Below are 17,793 nucleotides of genomic sequence, written 5' to 3'. Positions count from 1 at the left end.
CCACTGCATTGATGAGAAGTTGTATCGTTCATGCTGAAGCAACATATTTTACACCTACTGTAGTGGCAAGATAGGTGAACGCTGACAGCGAATAAGTTAAAGTGCATCGCATGCGAGCCGTTAATTCATTTCGCGAACAATTAAGGTTGAAATCGTGATGGATCAATCCCAGGTCTGGCTTATCCCGATCTCATTACACCGAAAAGTAGCGTAGATTCGTACCTTAGACTTTCTTTCTTGCGAGGCTCTTATAAGATGTCTAGAGACAAAGTAAATCCTTCACGCTTTTTCACTGCTTGAACAAACTGAGGTTTTCTTATTTTATCGTTCCGTTACTAACAGTGACTGTGGTCACTCGGTACTACTCACTTGTTACATGTCTTCTATATAAATAAAAATTAAATGCTGTTCGTTGGTAAGCGCATCACTTGAGAACGGCTTAACCGATTTGGCTAACTTTTTTTAAAAATGTTCGTCATAGTCCGAATAAGGTTTCCAGGGGAAAAAAAATTGGAAAAGTTGCCCGGAAGAATGGAAAACTCATGAAAAAATGAAAGTGCTTTTTGCTATGGGATTTTTGTATGAACTAAAGACCATAACTCACGATTCGAACGATGGATATGCGTAATTCTTTTTTGTTTTGTTCGTTATTGTCCTGGAAAAGTTTTTAGCAAAAAAAATTCGAGACAATTACAAAAAAAAGTCGGAAAATTCACAGCAAACCAATCGAAACAAAGCGTTTCTTTGTTTTGATTGTTTACTTTAACATCGATCATGCAATCGAAATCGAAATGTAAAATTTCCCATTGGCGTACTTCTGAATGTACTCCTTCTCAAATTGAATATCCATGGCCACAATCGTTAATTGGTACAATGATCACTCAGAAATACGTTTTTTTCTCATTTTTACTTTGTTTACACATTTCCAATAGCATTTCACAAATTCACAAAACGATCATAAACAAATTTATTGAAATTTGGACAGGACAACGTCTGTCGGGTCAGCTAGTGAATAATAAATAATGAGCTAAATGAAATGTAAGAAAATGTATAAAGTGTTATAAAACTGATAAATTAAAATTTTTACCAAAATAACTTCATGAAGTAAGGTGGATGAAGTTTATTGCATTTACATATCCGTATAGGGTGATCAGTTTTTGATTGAATAACGTCGTAGCAAAACGGTTAGGCTCGAGAAAATTTCCAATAGGACGTTATCCAAGTTTACATGAATTTTAACATAGTTTCTAAGATAAACAATTTTAACCATATTATTTATTGTATAACAATTATTTCCATTGACAGAAATTTATAGACACTCTACATACCATTCAAAATGAATTATATAAGGAAAAGGTTGGGTATTTATATTTGAATTAGCTTTTTTTATATCATAAAAAGTTGGGGTTTGCGGCTATTCGAAAATTCGTATTGGGAAACTTTGTTATATCCCGAAAGTTCATCCAGCACATAAATTTGTTCGAGTATCCATAATTACGAAATCCTAATATCAACTCGGGAACCAAAATTTAATTGCATCTGATTATACACGATAACATATGCAAACACTTTTATAAACTTATAAATTTAAGAGAAGTCTGAAAAATCATGTCCCGAATGTAGTGTCGGCATCCAAATTGTGTTTCGGATCTCGAGTTGCGTTCGGCTCCCAAAATTACGGTTACCCGAACAAAATGTGGTGGATAAACTTTCGGGGTCCCGCGCAACCTTCGACTCAAGTACCCGCACACACCTAAAAGCATCAATTTTTCATTTGTAGGCTATCTTAGACATTCTTAGGTCTATTGCTTATTATGATGTTACAATTAATAAAAAAAGAACAGGTTCAGTATTAGAGAAATTGAAGTCCTAAAAAGCACAACTGTGCATAGATCAAGTTAAAGATTGCTAGTAACAGTTTAGTTAATAAAATAGTATTTTACAAAGGTGATTATTATATTTTATTCCATCTCGTCATTTAATAAATAAGGGTAAGACATAAGAACTTTTTGCAATAATGTCACTTAAATTGGAACGTAATCAAATTCACGTGTGATCTTCTTATTGAAAATGAGGAAGAAAAAGAATTTAAAAAGGGGAATTTTATTTGATATACGTGACAGTTCTTTTTTAATTGGCCCATCAGCTTGAAGGCATCATGCATATACAGGGTGTTCCGGCTTAAGTGTTATAATTCCGTTATTCCGTAACTATTAATGATACAAAAAATTGTTGACATGGGAATTGCATGGAAAAAGGGGGCCTATGTTTTGGCCGAAGTGAAAAATCTTTTGCATTATAAGTTTAAGAGATATGATGGTCAAGTTTTGTTTTTAAATGGAACCATATATTTTTTTTCAAATCATGTAATAGTGCTTCTCAAGACGAATTCATTATGCTTTAATGTACATACTCGATTTTAATTAGTTTTCAAGATGTCACGTTTACAAATTTCCCAATTTTCAGTAGATACGTTTCGGTTTGAGTGGCAAGTCGTAAAAGCGGCTCTATTGTTGCGGTTTCTTATTCTTTGGGTCTGCCGTTCCTAGCGTAGACCCCCGCTGAGGCACTGACCGCTAGAATAGGGCCACTTTTGCGACTTGCTACTCAAACCGAAACGTATCTACTGAAAATCGGGAAATTTGTAAACGTTATATCTTGAAAACTAATTAAAATCGAGTGTATACATTAAAGCTTAATAAATTCGTCTTGAGAAGCACTATCACATGATGTGAAAAAATATATATAGTTCCATTTAAAAAACGAAACTTGACCATCATATATTTTAAACTAATGTGAATAAATTTTCGTTCACGCCAAAACTTGGGCCCCCTTGTAACGTGCAATTTCCATATAAACAATTTTTCCTATCATCAATAGTTACGAAATAAAACTCCTGTCACACTTTAGCGCGGACACACTGTATGATATGCATCGCTGACAAGAAGTCTCGCGAAAGGAATGTGTGTATAATCAGTCGTGCTCCACTTTCAGTTCACACTTATTTTTAGCCCTGATGTATTATTGGTCGAAACGGTCACATCTACTAATTAGGCTCGTGAAACTATAGAGCCTTTTAACTTGCGCGAAATACATGCATGACCTTTTGCTTGACTCAACAGTTAGAATATCTCGATTGCTTCTCATGATACGGAAAAATGTTCAGAGAGAAAATAAATGAAAAAAAAACGAATATTTTAATTGATCGACCTTTTTTTCGGTCGATGTATAGAAATGGTACTCGAGTGCAATATACATAGACTTTCTTTGGTTAAGGCTGACAAGGGGATCGCGTTTGGATCGGCAGTAGGTACAAGTTGTAGTATACATACAGTATTATAAAACCCTCATTGGTTTTGATAGAATGGTCCTTTGTTTTCAAGATATTGCAGTTTAAACAATTCTGTACATATGGTATTTCAGTTGTGAGAGATGGCTTACAACAGCGGCGCAGTAGGTGAGTGAGTGAGTCGCGTGCGAACCTCCGACCGAGAAGGTCGTGCGCCCCTTGAAGTGCTATCTAGCAGGTCAAAAATCCGCCCTCTACAGTGCCAGATTGTGTCGCCTCAAGTGTTTACAAAAACTCGTAATATACATTATTTCATGGCGAGGAAACGCGATTAAATAAAAATTAGTGACAGTGAGTGTCAGGTGAAGCGGGTCACCCCCTCCCCTGGACAAGGTAAAATAGCTGTGGCCAACAACAAGGCAGGGAACCCAACAAAAAACAATGAATCCATTCACATTAATTTCGAAGAGATCGTGAAATTCATCAACAATGGAAACAACAAGGGAAGAACCACCACAGATACAATCGAAATAAAGAAACTGCTTCACCAAAAGCAAACAAAAAAATCGAAACGAAAAAATGAAAACGAAATAAGCGGAGCAACATGGAAAGCAGAATTCCGGAGGTCCGTCTAACCAGACCAAGGACCACCAAGCAGCCGAACTACAGAAAACGATAGCATTGTTCAATGAAACAATAAAGAAAATCATCAAAGAGCTGGAAGAGGAAAAAGCGAAGAACGCAAACTTCGCGGGAAAACCCACCGAAAATACAATGGAGACGGAACCATCCCCCATTATTGCCTCCCCAAGTGACATCGGCCGCGCAAATACTCGACAAAGACCGGCTACGGACACGCCCAAGACCAAACGGCCACGCTCGGCCGCAAGCATCGAGGAAACGGAACCAGGTAGCAGCCCTCCAGGGCCGACCACATCACGACCCCGGACCGGGTCCCCAACTTCAAGCACCCCAGGCCGAAGGACCACAAACACCATAGGCACGGCAAGCCAGCAGCAGAGCCCACCACGGACGAAGACAGCCAACATACCTGCGCCTGCCCCGATAACATCCCAGGCCAAAGCGTCCTTAAACAGACCCCCAACGATTATCGTTGAGGATACCCAACAACAGGTATCCTACCGTCTGGTAAAAGACACATTAAACATAGGTAACTTTAAAATCAAGCGCATCTCGGAGAAAAAACACCACATACAAGTAGAAAAATTATCAGACTATAACAAAACAATAGAAACCCTCAAACAAAGAAACATCCCAGAACCATGAAATCCAAACGCGAAAACAGACAATTGCCATTCTTCATAGTCTAAATAACGCCCGAAAGTGACCTAAGTGCTGTCACCAAAACCAAACAATTATTGCACCAAGTCATCTCCTGGGAGAGACTGATCAAGCGAGACCCTATCACGTGCATGAAATGTCAGCGAGAGGGACACACGACAGGAAACTGCAATCTAGATTACTGATGTGTAAAATGCGCCGACGGCCACGAGCCGGGATAATGTAAATTAGGCGAGAACGGAAAAGTAGACCCGGCCCGACTATACTGCGTCAGATGCAAGAACCACGTGCACCCAGCCTTGTTTAGGGGTTGCGCCAAATACAAAGAATTTAAACAATGCGTTAAAGACCTAGCAACTAAAAAAGGGGAAAGCATAGCATAAAAACAACAACGGACACGAGATAAAATAGAGAGTAGCGGCAGAAAGCCAAATCTAACTTACGCGAACGCCACCAAAATAAACCACAGAGTACAACAGAACACCAAACAAAGCGCAGACTTGAATAGGACCCAAAGCACAACGCACACACCAACAAACACGCAACAAACCCACACACAGCCCCCTTTAGAAGCCCTATTTAACGACCTCAAAATGATCATGTCAACGCCAATCAATAGGCTCAAATATAGAATAGACACAAACGCCCAAAAAATAGCAAACCTCCATAACGCCTACTACACATACTACACTGAAACAGACATGCAAAGTATCCACGATGTATAACAACAATAGCCTGGAAATAATCTCAGCAAACGTAAACTCAATAGTCACCAACGAAAGAAGACACAATACACTCGATCTTATTAAAAAAAACAAACCGGACGTACTTGTTCTTAATGAGACAAAACTGAAACCACAACACAATCTTAAATTTAAAAACTTTAACCTTATCCGGAACGACCGATGCAGCAACAGCGGAGGCGGAGTAGCAATATTAATCAGAAACGACATTCAGCACGAACAAATCCACATACCACAAGATCCCGCCATCACTGAGTACATAACACTAAAAATTAGCCTCAGGAACAACAAAAATCTATACATAATATCCGTATACGCAGCAGGAGCACAAGCAGATGAATTCGTCAACGAATAGGATGGCCTCTTCAAGTTGCTCGACCTAGGAAACCCGAACAACTACTATATATTAGCGGGAGATGTAAACGCAAAGCACCCAGAGTGGAACAACATGTCCACGAACAGCAGAGGAAGAGCCCTAAATAATTGGATCAACCATAATAGCATAGCATACAAAATTACACTCCTGAAAACAAAAATCCCAACCTTTCCCCGTAGCGGTGCACACATCGACATTGGAGTAACCGATAGCAGGATACACGTAGCAAATAGTACCCACAATAACACCATTCCTACAATAGACTTCGATAGTGACCACCGAGCGATCTGCATGGAAATCGCTCTCCCCTCGGCAGAGGACCAGATCCCCTTCACAAGGCCAGTACGCCCACTCCATTACGTGAAAGCCAATTGGAAAAAATTCAAAAGCGAACTATCAAACAACTGGACAACGAACATACCGGAAAACGGAAACCTAACAAATCAGAAAATCGACAGCCTACTCCTAGAACTAAACGAAGCCATCCTTCAAGCCATTAAACGAAACGTACCACAGCTACCAGATTACAACTCCACAGAACTTTACATAAATACAGAGATCAGAAAACTACAAAAAATGAAAAGCTCCCTGCTAACAATCCTATTAAACGAATACAGAAACCCCACACCGCTAGCCAACCAGATAATTAAAGCAACCAAGGCGCTCATAAAACAATGTAAAGGCAGAATCAAACAAGAATTCCAAAAATCCGTCAACACTTATTGGGAAAACAAAATCAAACGAATACCGCACAATTCGTCACAAATGTTCCCACAAGTCAACACCATCTTCCGGAAAAAAGAAACTCTAGACATACCCAACCTAACAATAGGAAAAAATAAAATACAGATACTTCGTAACGCAAAAATAGATCCTGTGCACTAAACAACGGATAAAAATAGCAACTACATAATATCAAACAGTAAGCATAAATTAAACATACTAGCCAGTAGTTTCGTGGCAGCGAACTCGCTCAACAAATCAATGGGAAAACAGATTAACGGAAATAATAGAAAAAAACTACAACTCGTTTATGGAAACACTAAAAATGGAAACAGAAGACAACAAGCACCTAGTAAATTTCTCAGACGCGAACCTGGCAAGCAATCCTGAAACAGATACACTCGGTAGCTACTTTACAAACCTCCTATACACACTCCGTCTATTCCAAAAACCCAACAACAAAAGCCAACAGATCCGGACCAGATCCCAAACATCGTTTTAAAAAATCTCCCTATGAAAATAATCGCTAATTATAATATACTATTCAACCACTGTCTAAACAACAGCTATTTCCCAGTGACGTGGAAGCTGGCAAAAGTAATCCCCATAAAAGAAAAGGGAAAAAACCCAGCCGACCTGAACAACTACCGGCCCATCAGCCTTCTACCCAACATCTCGAAAGTATTCGAAACGCTAATAAAAAAAGAGTTCGAAAAATTCCAAGACGAGAACAGCATAATCCCAGACACGAAATTCGGCTTCCGCTCCAAACATAGCACTGTACACGCCCTAAATAAATTAACTTCTGATATCCAACATGCGCTATACAAAAACAATAACGTAGCCGCATGCCTGATCGACATCGAAAAGGTTTTCAGTGCAGTTTGGATAAAGGGATTAATATACAAACTAATAAAAAAAAACTCTCCACCCCACCTAACAAAAATAATAGCGAACATGCTACACAACAAAAAATTCTACAGGAATGCAACGGACAAAAGTCGGACATAATACTTGAACTCTCAAACGGACTCCAGCAAAGTACGGTCATAACTTCAGTCCTTTTTAACTTTTACAACGCAGAACTCCCACATGGGAGTCCACTTCACGGACGACCTTGTAATATACCCAGAAGGAAAAAACGCCAAAGAAATGGAGGAAGAACTCCAAAAACTATTCAACCAGATACAGGACAGTAGTGCTGGTAGTAACCAAATGTGGAAATTAAAAACAACTGGTGGCTGGAAACATGAAAATACCCCACGCCAATACGGTCAGGTACCTGGAAATGAACCTAGACGAACTACTCTGTTTTAACAAACACGTCAATACCCAACTGGACAAAGCAAAAAAAAACTTCCACACAAATAGCAAGATCTTTTACGCATTAAAACTAAGCACCAGAATCAAAACAATCTGCTACCTTCTACTAGTAAGACCCATCATCACGTACGGATGCCCAGTCTGGTACAACATAAGTCCCCCAACAATGGAAAAAGTAAGAACATTTGAGCGGAAATGCCTCCGAGTGTGCACAGGACTATATCGAAGCGCGAAATCCAACTATAAACACCACGTTAATATAAAAGAACTATGCAATACAGCCAAACTACCGCGCATAGACAATTTCATCATTCAGCTGACCAGAAACTACTTCGCAAAAATAAGAAATATCAAAACCAACAAACTCATAAACAGCTCCCTATACCCACAGGACGAATACCATCAGAAAACTCTCAAAACCGGATTCATTCCCCCAGAAGCATTCCTTTATCTCGATAAAACAAGAAGAATAATCGATCCTAACAACGTACCACTAATCTACCACATAACTACGTAATTCAAACGTCAAAAGAATACTATACGAACCATATATAAATAGCAAACACGCTACGCAACGACTAATCTACAACACAATGATACCAGAAACTAACGCAAACAACCTAAGCAGCCCAAACACAAAGACTTACTGGTGATTAGACTAGAACCAACCAAAGAATAACCAAAGATAGGAAAAAGATCTAACATAAGACTGTAAATAGTGGCATATACTGTAAATATGTAAATATTGTAAATAAACACAAGCGAACATATACACATATACGCATAGTAGTAGGGAATGAGTGTAGTCAACAGGAATGCGAGAATCAAGAATGAGAACATGAGTGTAAGGATGCGAGAGTGAAACACTAGGGATATAAATAACCATAGGACTTGAGACCTGCAACTGCAGAGATCCAAACATTACTTCCCGCATCGCTTTTTTTGATCCTAAAAGGGAATCTTTTTTTGCGGCGGAAACCGTTGACATCTCAAAAGAAAAAAAAACGTAGAAACAACCCAATCGAACAAAAGCAAAAGTAAACTAGGAAAACCATGTTAAAAAAAAAAGAAGTAGAATAGATGACGAGCGTCGCCGAAGCGACCATGCCACCAAAAAGAAAAATGTAAAATCGCGATGCGACAACCGTAAATTATTCACTACATAATGTAGATATTGTAAACATTGTTATGAATAAAGAATTTATAAGAAATAAAGAAGAAGTAGGTGAGTGAGTAAGGTAACTGACTGGAAGTCAGAAGGAGATTGCGCATTCAAATCTCTTTTTGGAGGTTGAAATTTTTCTTTCTTTAAAATGATTTTTTCCATGCAGTTTGTTTTTTATTTTATTCCATATTAATTTTAAAACAAAGAAATATTAGTAAAAACATTTGTGTATAAAAAAATATTGTATTTCTGATATAGTGTACATATTGTTCACGTCTGGAAGTAGTGATGTCCGACGGTGGAGTTTTCGGCAGCAACGCGTTGCACCCTACATTGGAAGGGGGTATGCTTCCGGAGGGACATTGCCTCGTTGGTGACGATGCCTTCCCTCTGAAGACGTATCTCCTGAAACCCTACAAGGGCACGCATCTGTCCAGGCGGCAGAAAATTTTTAATTACAGACTGAGCCGTGCCCGCCACACGGTGGAAAGTGCGTTTGGTCTCCTGGCGAGTCGATTTCGAATCTTCTACACCAGGATATCATGCGCATTGTCCACCGTGGATAAAATAGTTATGGCGTGTTGCGCTCTACATAATTGGTTGCGTACAACTAATGAGGAAATACTTCCTCCCCCGCCTCCCCCCCGGCTGAGGCTGCGGGAAATTCCGCCGAAGTTCTTATACCGCTCACAGCACCTACAACATCGAATCCACCAAGCGCGGCGACAAGCCTCTTCCGCGACAATTTGATGGATTTTTTTAATGGGGAGGGAGCCGTGCCCTGGCAGGAAGGCAGGGTATACTAGTAAAAGATGTAAATAATTGTATATAGTTTGTACAGTCGTATGTAATGTAGATTATGGCCTCTGCGTGTTTTAATAAAACGACCATTGTAGCATCAACAACATATCTATGTATTTATGTGGTTTGTAAATAATTGTACATATATAGTTTGTACAGTTAGTTTTAATGGTTTTTGTATATATTGTTGTACAGTTTGCCCAGCTAAAGGAGAGAATATGCATTTTTATAGAAGGGTGCGTGTGCCTCTGCGTGTATTAATAAAACGACTATTGCACCACCTCAACAAGTTGCATTTCCTTTTTGCACCACGTCCTTCGTCCCCGACATCAAAAACTGAGTTACCTATATTCGGAATATTTAAGGGTATACTTTAATTCGAAAGGATTGCTCTTTCCGAATATACATATTTCTATTGGGTCGTTATTAAAAAATCAAAAATCATTTGTAGCATCAACAACATATCTATGTATTTATATGGTTTATTTATTTACTCTATGTTTCACTAGAACGGCGGTTATATTAAAAAATGGGCGGGCCCTATGAGAATATAACCAGCAGAGCCCACCTTCCTTTCCTTTGCAATTTTCTTTGCTGCTGCTGAATGCTAGGCGATTAGAGAAAACAACCATTTTCTTTTTCGCACGACATACCGAGTGCAGGCCCCAGGTAGGCGCTCGGCGGCCTAAGGTCGAACTGACCGACCGCATTAATTTTTTAAAACATCAAATTCTTTATTTTTCATCGCATCGGTATGAAAGTGGTACCAATGGATTGCTGGTGTTCTCCCGATTAAAATGATACCTCATATCACGTAAACCGGACTAGTTTTAACGAAATTGGCTTTTAACTATGCATTTAGATTTTTCACGTAACTTGGTTAATTATTGTCCAACTTATGTCGCGTTTGGTTTCATTTTGATCGCAAAAACATAAGGAATCGATTGACGTCGCTTCCGCAAAGATCTGATAAAAAATACAGAAGTTGGTATTTCTACAAGAGAAAACCATTTCCTTTTTCGGGCGGCATACCTGATACAGGCACGGCCAGAAACACAAAAATTCGGATCCGAAGTTTCATACCAAAGTTTCATAGTTTGAACGCGGCCTTACGCACTGAAACGGTTATTACTGTCTGCCGAAACGACCGTAGCGGGCGCTACTGTATCGCTGTTGATGGCTTTGGCTGTCTTCTTAGGAGTTTGCCAGTCGCTGGGGCCCGGTATGTGCGCATGCGTGGTATCCAAGATGGCGGCGTTCGTAGGCAGCGTGGTCGTTACGCGAGGTCTGGCGGCTTTTAGGTTAGGCGCCATTTTGCTGGGCCTAGGTTTGGCTTCACTTAGCACCTGTTTGTATAGTTTATCCAGTCTGGAGGGAATGGAGTCTTGGAGTTTTTGACTCTCTTAGCCGGATTGCTCGCTCTAGGGACGTAGAATCACGATCGGGATCGCTGGCGAGGCCCCACGCTTCGCCTTGTGTTTGTCTGCGGAAGCCATTGTGATATGAGATTTGCGGGCAAAGCCCGCCACTATGATAGGTTTCCACTCCCGCAGCGCGATTATATCGAAACAGTTATCACAAGAAATGCAAGAATAGATAAAAAAAATACACTAATAACGACACAAAAGACTATAAGGACACGGGTGCGTGTACCAGTAACGGCTGATAACCATTCACATTATACCGAGTCACAAACACGTCTGTTCACTCTCACGGTCCACCACGCGTCTCACAATAAATGATCCCTGCTCCAGACATCTATCATACCACAATTCGGAATTTCTACAGTGTGATTCTCTCGGAGCGCTGCGGGAGAATCACCCTGTATATATTTGAACCGCATGCTGGGCAAGCGCTTGCGAGAACACTGTTACCGTCATCTTGCCGCCACCTAGCGGTCCCCGGCCCGAACTAGAGGCGTCCGGGGAGACGAAACCCTCCTCTCCTCCTCCACTTAAACGCCTACACTTGTAATGAAAATTTAAATTATGTCTTTTGTAGATTGAAATAAGTTGTAATAATACCTACATTGAAAATTACAAGCAATTAAAATTACCAAAACTCGCGACTTTTCACCTAAGAACGTGACTACTCTGTAGTGACTAATATATAGGTCTCTGATCCTCCACCACTTTCGTAAAAAAAAAACGCTAAAGAATTTAATTTGGTATTTATTTTATTATTTATATTTTTTGATTATATACTACGTTTTAAGGTATTTAATAATTAAAAAGTGTATTATTTTGTTTCTAAATTGCTTTCAATACTAATATCGTATAAATTAAAAGTTTGAGAATTCCTGCTTCTTCTACACCGCCATTTTCCCTCGGAAAGCCTACTTTACTCCATTCTGTACATTCAGTTGTTCAGCCATTACTTGTTTCTGATCTTGGAAAAACCCTGGAAGAACCTAGATTCTAAACCTAGTTACTGTCCTGATTTACGCACACACTGTCTAGGGCACAGACTAAGGTAACTCGGTGTAATATAGCACAACTAATTTTGAAATGTGATATCTCCTAGGTACAGGTAGTTACAGGGAAAAAGTAAAACTATATAATAATATGATTAATTGTGTTTGTTGATTAATAATAAGAGAAGTCTAACTGATATAATTTAATAGTACAACTAAAAGTTCGAAAGGATTTGAGAGTGGCATTTTACCCAAGTAGTGGAGCAATATGCCATGCGATATGAAGTAATATGTCTTACGCCCTGGATTAGGAACTTATAATTAAAAATTAATGACAATCAACACTACTTTAAACTAGTTAAGATAGTGATAATAAAAAATCAATGAAACGTAGAAATATTGGAAAAAATAATAACTATTTTTTATAAAGTAAAAATAATCTGTACTCCTGTTAGAGCGTAGGATTACATTAAGACGATAATTTTATAACTTATCAGGATTAGTTGGAAATAAACAGAAATAAAAGCAATTATTATTGCGTAGGCAGTTGCATTAAACTAAACAAAATAAACACGTAATTATCGTTTTCCCTGAATTACCCCTAGCTGACACGTTGGGACGTTTACGACCCCAATCAGTAAAGTTCTTCCTGCGAAGAAGCTATTCATTATTTTAACTTAAAAATATTCCTAGATAATCTTTAAAAGTTGTTTAAACATATTTCGTAGTTGATTTTAGTAAAATTAAATAATGAATGTAAAAAAAATTAAAAAATGTAAAAAAATCGAAAAAATTAGTTTTCACCAAAAAATTCGTAACTTTTTCAAATTTTCATATAAAGAGCAAAATATTTATCTAGACACTCTTGAGATTGAACATTTTAAGGGAAAAGATAGTATAAAAGTCGTGGTTTCAAAAAAAGTTCTTTTGGAGAGTTGAAGGGATGAATTTTAACCAAAACTGGCTTAAATTGAAGCTAAATTAGCTGGAGTCGTCTCATACCCCATAGTGCCAGCTAAGGGTTAAATAAGAAATTATTAAAAAGTAGCATATTACACCGAGTTACTCTATGAAAGGAATCCAAGGAGATTCAAACATAAAACTTCTTGTGAGATATTTCGTTCCCTATACATACTTCTTCTTAATCAAGCCGGACCTATAATTTTTCTCTTACGACTTATTAATTACCAAGTTTGCCATACCGCAATCAAATCGTTATTGGCAGCATCGTTTGTTCAGGTATTTTTAATTTTGCGCCGCCTCCGAAAACTTTGAAATGTATTTGGTATCCTATTTAACGATTAAGTAGATATTATTAATAGCTATGGAATATTGGTATAAATGAAATAGAAATTATTTGACACTTTTTAGTGCATTTCGAAGTCGGATTTGTTTTTTGTTAAAAATTATTTTATTCGATAAAAAATTAGCAATTCATCATTGAAAAGGTTATTGTTGTTGAAAACTTAAAAATTGTCAAAAAGTAATAAAACTCATAAACAAGAAAAATTAACGAAGAAAACAATTCGAAGAATACCAGATGCATTGGGAAAAATGATTAACTAAATTTGTAAAAAGTAATGCATTATACGGGGAATATTTAATACAAGAAAGAGAATAATCAAACTTTGTTGTATAAAATACATAGCAGTTTTATTGGTAATATAAAGGAAAAGTACCACCAAATGACATTTTTCTTACTTCTTATTGAAATGTGAAGTTTTTATAATCAATGGTAATTTTTTATTTTACACGAGTATACACATCAACTGCACCGCAATAGAGATTTGGTTCGACGTGTATAGACGTCAAACGCAGTTAAAGGGTTAAATTATAAAGGTCATTCAATCGGAATAATTTCTCATATAAATAATCTCTTATTGATCCATAATGATTATTATCTTCGCGTATGCACATCTGCAAATATTCTTTTGTCTGATTGCAAGTGCAAATATCAGAAGCCTCGTAATCAATCGGGACGTTTAATATGTAAACAAGGAACCTCCAAACGTCAATTATTCAATATTTAACTTCTAACCATACTGAGACTTTAATTATACGAACCAGAGATTGTAACCCTTACCCGAAGAAGCTACGGTTCTCTAATACACCTAACCTGATGATCGATGTTCTGTTACGCTACAGGTAACCCGGTTAACCCGCTATCGCGTGGATTACAGTTGCGCTCTATTAATACCCTGATTTCAAATATCAAAATGCAATAAGGCGCGATAAATTTGTAATACGCGGCAACAAATTGAAACTGTTATAAACATACATTTTTGAATGTTATATTAATAAAGAAACGGAAAGGATATAACAATCGTTACTGGAATTAAATTTTGAAATGCATCGTTATGAATAAATTGCAGAAATGTTCTGGATTTCATAGTGTGTTGCTTATACAACGCTATATGATCCTGTTAGGTAAAAACTTTCTAATTGTACTTAATTGGAGATCCTTTATTAAAAATCAAGATAGACTGCAATGCTTTATTCCACGATAAATATAAAAAGTAGGTTAATTATTCAGTTATTCGTTGATTTTACCGTCATTAATTCGCTGCAGAATGGGTTAACTTGGTCTCTGTAATTCATAACGAACATCGGTTACTGGTTACTGTGGGTTTCGTTACCATAATCAGGGTTATTTGGGTTCTTAATTGCATTACAATATGATAAGAATCTCTAATACGTGTATCACAGTTAACTATTGGCCCTTTGAAATCACCTCGTACATAGGTATACTGACACAGATCTCTCAAAGTCTGATAATTTTTTTCTAATGCGTGCTACAACCCTTTGCTTTCCCATTTATTTTTATATAATATTATTGAGGAATTTTAGGTATTAGAGTTTTTACATTCTCTAATTCTCCAATTTTCTAATTTTCTAATTCTCTAATTTTCTAATCTTTTAATTCTCTAATTTTTAAATTTACTAATTTTCTATTTCTCCACCTTTCTAATTTTCCAATTTTTTTAATTTTAGAAAACCTAATGACATTTCCGACTATATACTTATGTAGATTGTGAAAATTTATAAATATTTATAAATAAGATGAGTATTAAAAATTCATTTTTAAAGAATTAAAATACGACAATTATTTTTGTATGTAATATACATAAAAAGAAGTGAATTTTCATAATTGTAATAGACTATTAAACTGAAAGATTGTTTTATCATTTTAATGATTTCTCTTTTCATAATTCAAGTTTAATTATAAAAAGTTATTTCCATCGCTGTGTCATTTTAAAAATTGTTTCTCTTCGGGAACGATATGTTATATCAACAATTGTAATGATATACCAGTGCAGGAAGCGCACCATCTGCAAAATTTTGTAAATTATGAATATTGCATTCATTTAACTAATTATTATTGATTGCGTCGTCTAATAATAAATATAATATCGACTACTTTTGCAACTTGATACGAAACCTTTAAATGATTTCTCACTAAACGATAAAGTGAATGGAATATTGAAAATTCAATTAATTCCTGAATCGTTCCGAGCAGCTGCTTCTGTCATCAGTCATATGAAAAAGTTACGGTAATAAACATATGTATGTAACAGAAGTTCAATGATCCTTTTTAATAGCCTGAATTGCAAAACTTTATTTGTCAACGTAAAGTCTTTTACAAACCTGGACGACAATATTTTCATGCATTTGCTCTTGACAAGGAACAAAAACTGTTGTTTAGTATATCTCGTCGTAAAGAATGCCAAGTTCTTCAAAACAATTTAATTCGAAACGCACTTTTCATGGAGATTCATATTTTCACTCGTAAACGTTACAGTAATGTGTATCAAATCTGTATGTTTGATAAAAAATGTTTATCATCTTCCCATTTGAATTTCTCAATTTCTATCAAATTAATAAATACAACTAAAAATGTGAACCATCACCATTTTTAAATTTTAGGATTCAAAAATTTCAGAATTTCAAAATTTTAGAATTACAAAGCTACAAGTCTTCAAAATTTCAGAATTTTTAAATATTAGAATTCCCTATATTGTTACCCCATAAAACGATATTAAAATACTTTTGGCAAAATATTATTTCAATTTCAGAAAAATTGATTTACATGAATTATAAACCAGGACTAAAAATACAGTTGAAATGAAAGTTTCAATTTCATATTTGCAATAGATGTTACTTGCAAAATATACTTATATTTCATTCTCGATAACTGCCTCTAGAGTATTACTAAAAAATGTAGAGCAAGTATGCTTGAAAAATTGCATGCACGACCATTCGAATGCGTAAGCTTTATTACGATCTCATGTTTATACTACTGACGGCCTTTTTTCAGCGTATGTGCCTCACACGCGCCAGCTGTCCCTTCCAATTGCTTTACCACGCAGTATGCCTTTATTGTCAAGGATCCACGCGATGCTAAAAAGGCTACCATGACAAATTAGCGTTTCTATTGGAGCTATAACTTTGAGATACCCGGGTATTCATCGTATATAGATTGCTCCCTCCGTGAGAGAAGTTGAAATTAACACAAGAAAGAGAAGAGAATAGTTGTGGTCGCTGTCTCTCTTTCTAATATGTGACTTGGTGAGGTAGGAAGGGGGACTCCCATGTGTGGAAGACTGCTTATAGGTCTATGAAGGGTACCCAAGTATCTTAAAGCAAGCTTAGTTTCCATAGTACTGTGCGTTGCAGCTAAGTTGCCGTCCAATCAAATTCGTTGACCTGCCTCCAGTCACACGTATTATGTTTATTGGCTGAGGCCCTTAAGGCTGGTTCAGACACGGCTAGTAATTTAGTCGAGTGGAGAGTAGCTACTTACTACTAAACCGTTTAGTGCATAGAAAAGTGTCCGGACTAGTACAGGTGAGCTTAGAAAATCAAGAGTTCAAGATATATCCCTTGACTAAAGAAATGCGTCCGGACAGGTCTGTCCCGAAGGCTAGTTAGTGGTGGGGCAAGCCTAGTTAGTGGTGGGGGAAGCCTACTCGACCAGCAAAATCCAATGAAACGGATCGACTCGACTAAACCGTTTTACTAAACTACTCGACTAAACTCTAGTGTCCATATACTAAACTACTCGCCACTCGACTAAACTACTAGCCGTGTCTGAACCAGCCTTTACGTCCGAAAATCTAAGCGATAGCGAGCGGCGAGTTGAATGCATTGGCGTAGAAGTAGATTCGGGGTTTACATTATTAAGAAAACAGGAGAGTTTTTACACTTTCCATAATGTAATTTCCATAAATTTTGCATAATAACAACTGTTGTCAAGAACGAGTATTATAAAGAATCCATTAATATCCCGAAAAAATCGCATGTTTATATAGTTAAATGTATCTTCCGCGAATATGGAAATTTTACGCCTATGCAATGTGACAGCTGACTTCTCAAGTTACGGGCTCCTGGAAGGGATTAGGTGGAGCGAACGCACAGTCCTCTTGCCCCTCTGTCGGTTCAGTTTGTTGGTGCTCGGCAACTTAGCTGCAACGCACAGTACAGCCACACCTCCCTACTTAGTTAGGGTGTCGCGCGACGGTGGTGGGGATAGCCTATGTCTCCCGGGAGACAACTTTGGATATGCCTGTACTACTGCGCGGCTTCTCTTACTGTAGAGTGGTATAATAACACTAAAGTGATCTCCTCACTCTTTAACGATTTACTAAATATGTATATTTA

The 17,793-nt window shown here is 37.3% G+C and overlaps 1 protein-coding gene and 1 long non-coding RNA gene across 2 annotated transcripts in view; one reads left to right on the top strand and one right to left on the bottom strand.

Moving 5' to 3' along the window:
• Positions 1-17,793, top strand: part of LOC114879613 (neurotrimin-like) — a 538,060-nt gene that overhangs the window by 144,175 nt on the left and 376,092 nt on the right. The gene's annotated exons all lie outside the window — the stretch shown is intronic.
• The window catches only part of LOC123987967, a 29,901-nt gene continuing 21,406 nt past the window's right edge, over positions 9,299-17,793 (bottom strand). The window contains exon 3 of the long non-coding RNA XR_006829558.1: positions 9,299-9,350. This is a non-coding gene — a long non-coding RNA (uncharacterized LOC123987967). The remainder of the gene's footprint in view (positions 9,351-17,793) is intronic.

Source organism: Osmia bicornis, chromosome 7 (genome assembly GCF_907164935.1).
Source record: "Osmia bicornis bicornis chromosome 7, iOsmBic2.1, whole genome shotgun sequence".
Classification (NCBI taxonomy): Eukaryota; Metazoa; Arthropoda; class Insecta; order Hymenoptera; family Megachilidae; genus Osmia; species Osmia bicornis.
The sequence above is the reverse complement of the archived record's forward strand: the minus strand, read 5'-3'. Positions and strand labels throughout refer to the sequence as shown.